Source organism: Penaeus japonicus, unplaced genomic scaffold (genome assembly GCF_977035675.1).
Source record: "Penaeus japonicus unplaced genomic scaffold, GWHDUDI00000001_assembly GWHDUDI00000034, whole genome shotgun sequence".
Classification (NCBI taxonomy): domain Eukaryota; kingdom Metazoa; phylum Arthropoda; class Malacostraca; order Decapoda; family Penaeidae; genus Penaeus; species Penaeus japonicus.
The window spans coordinates 12,893,757-12,898,756 of NW_028234436.1; the positions used below are offsets into that span (position 1 = coordinate 12,893,757).

A 5,000-nucleotide genomic window follows, 5' to 3' on the forward strand; every position below is an offset into this window, starting at 1 on the left:
TGTTTTGACGGCTTCCTATGAAAATTAAATGTTTTCTGTGGATTCAGTTTCAGACAATTTCTATCAAAATAACATTTTGCCTCTGTGAGAGTCATCGACGTACTGTCGACAAGTCATTAATAGATATAAATAAAATTGGGCCTGATATGGAGCCTTGTGGAACACCAAATGAGACTTGTTGTTTTAACGACAGATTTTCACGTATTTTGACAGACTGAGTTCTGGTGGATAAGTAATTTCTAAACCAATAGTTTTCAATTCCGTGATTTCTTAGTTTGATGAGAGGAATTTATGGTTAACACTGCCAAAGGCCTTCGACAAATTGCATAAAGTGAGTAAGTTTATTTGTTTTTTGTCTATCTTGCTATAAATTTCATTTGTTATTTTCAATAATGCTGTTTCGGTTGATAGCTTACTTCTAAATCCGTGTTGCGTGTTAGATAGAAGGTTATTTGCTTCCAGAAATGCTGTTAATTGATTTGCAACTATTTTCTCAGGAACTTTCGACATTACTGGGAATAGAGTAATGGGGCGATAATTGTTTATCTCATCTCTATCTCCTGATTTGAAAATAGGTGTTATGATGCCATGTTTCCAAAAAGTGATGGATAAGTTCCGGTTACTATAGATGTATTTAAAATGATTATCAGATAGTACGCAATTGCAGGTAGACTATCCTTTATGAATCGATTGGCGATTCCATCCGCCTTACGGAGTTTGTTTCTCGCAAGTGTTTTATTGTTAGTATTGTTTTTTTTTTCTATTTCTACTAGTTGTGGTCTGAAAGTATGTACTGTGAGCCTTGAAATGTGGAGGCGGTTGTCTGTTCACAGGAGTCTGCCGATTTCTGCAAAGAAGTCATTTAAATGTTCTATATTGTTTCTGAAATTTATGCAACTGTCTGTGTGGTGTTTTTTCTTAGGCACTAGTGTATTTACCAGTTTCCATGTTTCGAAAGAGTCGTATCGAGAGAGAGAGAAAGAAAGAAAGAGAGAGAGAGAGAGAGAGAGAGAGAAGTAGGAGAATGTGCTATATGATATCAGATATCTTATTTTAAGTAAGTTTACAATAAGATATTCAATAACCCCCGCCCCCACCCCGACAAATAAATATTGCAAATTGCCGTTTCCAAAAAGAACATCACGGCTTTACAAACAATGGTTAATTATCTCGTGTTCTGGCATACTGAGAAAAGGTCAGTGTACAAGAACACTATTAATATTTTATTGCATCGCTCTATCGTGTTTGTATCACTTTGATGTCATGTCATTCTGTATCTTTGCTTTAATGTGCGTATATGCGCGCGCGCGTGTGTGTGTATGTATGCTTGTTTATGTCTAAGTAAGTATGTATGAGTATGCACAGGCATTTATTGTATGTGACCTGGTATCCTACATCCTTGTGCAAACATGCACATACAACTATGAATGCATACCCATTTATATACAACTACAAAATAGCATAACATCTCGCGCAAAACACTAACACAAAACAACACCAAACACACCAAAAAACAACAAAAAAACAAATACCACCACACACCAAAGACCCCAAGAGCACTCTGTAGTTGCTTGAAAGTGCTTGGGCTAAGGTGGTGCGCCTCGCGTGAGATAACGTCCTATATATATATCTGCCAGTGTCTCGGTCGGTCATACGAGGCCCAGTGTAATGGAGAGTGGAGGAGGGAAGTTGATAGTAATGGGGGTATGATGTTGTGGTTTGGTCGAATAGCTATGACTGCTGAAATGGCTGCCTGCGTTAACTGGAGGGAAAGGTGTTTGTAAATTTGTATTTTGAGGTGTGTGGTTGTGTATATAGGTGTGTCCAGATGCATGGACATACATATAGACACACAAATATATACATACACACATATACTCTCTCTCTCTCTCTCACTGCACATGATCCATTTGTCCCTTCCTTTCTCTCTTTCTCTCACTGCACATGATCTCCGTTGTCCCTTTTTTTTCTCTCTCTCTCTGTCCCTCTCTCCCTCCATCCTTCTCTCTCCCCACCTCCCTCCCTCATACTCTCTCTCTCTCTCTCCTTCTACGCCGCTCTGAATATTGTAAGTGAGTAGACAATACTCCCCAAAAAAGAAGAAGAAAAAAAAGACAAAAGACCAAGAGTTAGAGACCCGCCAAGAAATTCCTTCAGCTAAGAGGAAAATGGGGAAGCAGAAGTAATTGGAATCTCTTATTGGAATAAATGGCTTGGTTGGAAAAGCGAAATAAGAGAAGGAAGGCGAGAATCGAGGAATTGTAATAATAGTGAATATAATAATGATCACAAGAATAATCGTAGGAATGATGAGTATAATAAGTATGACTATAAGAATTAAAGTGATAACATGTGATAATGAGAATGAGAATTAGAAGGATAATGATAAAAATTATAATGATAACAAACATGATAATAGGAATAATAATGATTATAAGAGTAGTAATAATAAGAATAATGATTCTAATAAAATAAGGAAAATAAGGAATAAAAAGGAAAAAGGAAAATAACGAGTAATAAGTAAAAGGATAAAACTTCTGTAATAATAATATATATATATATATATATATATATATATATATATATATATATATATATATATATATATATATATATACTATATATACTATATATATTTAGAGTCACCTCTTCGAGTGATACCAATTACCTGTTTCCTTAGATTTCCAGGTCAAGGATATAACGAACAAATCACTGCATGGCACTGAGAGCACTTGTATTACAGTAAGCGCAATTGCAGTTCCTTGCAATTGCACAAGCGTCCTCCGTCCGATCGCTGTCACGGTAAATTATGCCACTATGTCTGATCAGATGTATTGCTAGGGGCAACTACTGCATCAATAGAATGACGTGCTCTACTTACTTTCATGACATGAACTCAACTTCAGAGGTGATTGTCGTTGCAGCCTGCAGTGCTTCACGCTTCGGTGGTATTTACTGTTTGTTATCACTTCGGGGCTTGAATACAAGAGCAGGATATTGAAGGGACATATTCTCTCTGGCTCTGTCTCTCTAGCTCTGACTCTCTCTTTCTCTCTCTATGTCTTTCGCTCTTTTCGTCTCTTTCTCTCTCTATGTATTTCGCTCTCTCTCTTTTTCTCTCTTTTGATCTCTCTCTCTCTCCCTCTCTCTTTCTCTCTCTATGTCTTTCACTCTCTCTCTTTTTCTCTTTTGGTCTCTCTCTCTCTCTCTCTCTCTGCCTCTGTCTTTCGCTCTCTCTCTCTCTGCCTCTGTCTTTCTCTCTCTCTCTCTCTGCCTCTGTCTCTCTCTCTCTCTCTCTCTCTCTGCCTCTGTCTCTCTCTCTCTCTACGAGTGCTATATGAAACCAAAACATGTCAAGAGACAAGGAATCTGAGCAAACTAAATGATATCACAAACATAACATAGCAGCACTGAAAAAAGTTGTTCGTTGCAGAAATAATGATTAAAAAAGGAAACAAAACGAAAACAAATAAATCTCGCTTGCAAATCTAAAAGGAACAAAATACCATTTATATTTCCATTGAAATTTGACAAGCAAATATCCATTGAAAATGACAAGGAAAATATACCAGCATTACATATAAAAAGAGAAAATAAACTGAAATACACATATGTCAAAATTGCTTCCTAGCAAACAGGATAAAGCATATATATATATATACAGTATAAATGTCAGCATTGTATTCTGATTAAGAAAAGCATATGATCTGATATAAATCTAATGTATCTCTTGAACATAACTGTCAAGAGTTCATCACGGGTCATAGAGCAAGAAAACAATTCATTCAACAATTTTCAACATATCTTTCAATATTTCGGTGTTTTAACATCTTGCAAAAAAGGATATAAATTGATGTGGCTTTTCGAGAACGTTGACCATGGCAACCCAACGGACTTTGAAACCTAATATTTACTATGTTGACAATAATTATCTATGCTTCAAAGTAAATAACATCATCAATACACCGTAAACTACTTGCATTTCATTCAGAGAATCACATTGCAACATGGGAAGAGGTGAGGTGGTCAGTAAAGAAATAAAATTCAAATTCACGAGGCGAGTCTAGCTGATCCCACTGTTCTCTCTGGCGGTACGTCACTCCCACAATGCACCGCGCATACAAAAGAATATCGAGATGCGCAAACGTTCAACGTATGAATATCTTACCTTAGAAGAAATATCATACCAAAACAGGCTTATCATCTTATGTAGATAATAAATGATACGTTATATTCAAGATATAGGTTGTTGTCCGATGCCTTTGGTAAAAAAGACGGCTTCATATTTACAAAACAATTAGGATAATGGCAATAATCCTTATTGTTTGTAATGTAACTTCTAAATAAAAAAGAAAGCTATAATTCTCTAAAGTTTGGCAACGGAAACAAAATAATAACTTTTGCAAAGCGACATCACGCACGCTCACACTCTAATAGATTTGCAAGGAGGTGGAAATGCAATGGTGAAGATAGCAACACGTACGAGAGGAATGAGAGGAAGCAGAGAAGACTTAAGGAAAGGGATCAAATAATGACAGGAAAATAAGGATTAAGTCGAAAGACAAGATAACCGTAAAGAAATGAAGATGAACAACGAGAAAAAGGAAAAGAAAACACACAAACAGACACACACACACACACACAAACACACAAACACAGACACACACACACACACAGACACACAAACACACACACACACACAAACACACACACACACACACAGACACACACACACACACACACACACACACACACACACACACACACACACACACACACACACACACACACACACACATACACACACACACACACACACACAAACACACCCAAGCAAACAACAAAACAACAACAAAATCAGGATAAAAAGATAAGAACAAGGAAACGTTGGAAAGATTTGGTACCTAGCAAGAGGCATATAAATAGAGATACTCCAGATAAGGTCAGGGAAATAGGAGACTGTAATAGCATGGAGTCTTGCAATTGCTAGCAACGCAGCT

At 36.8% G+C, this 5,000-nt stretch overlaps 1 protein-coding gene across 1 annotated transcript in view; it reads left to right on the top strand.

Moving 5' to 3' along the window:
• The window catches only part of LOC122264013 (cell adhesion molecule 3), a 110,219-nt gene that overhangs the window by 80,099 nt on the left and 25,120 nt on the right, over positions 1-5,000 (top strand). The window lies entirely within an intron of this gene.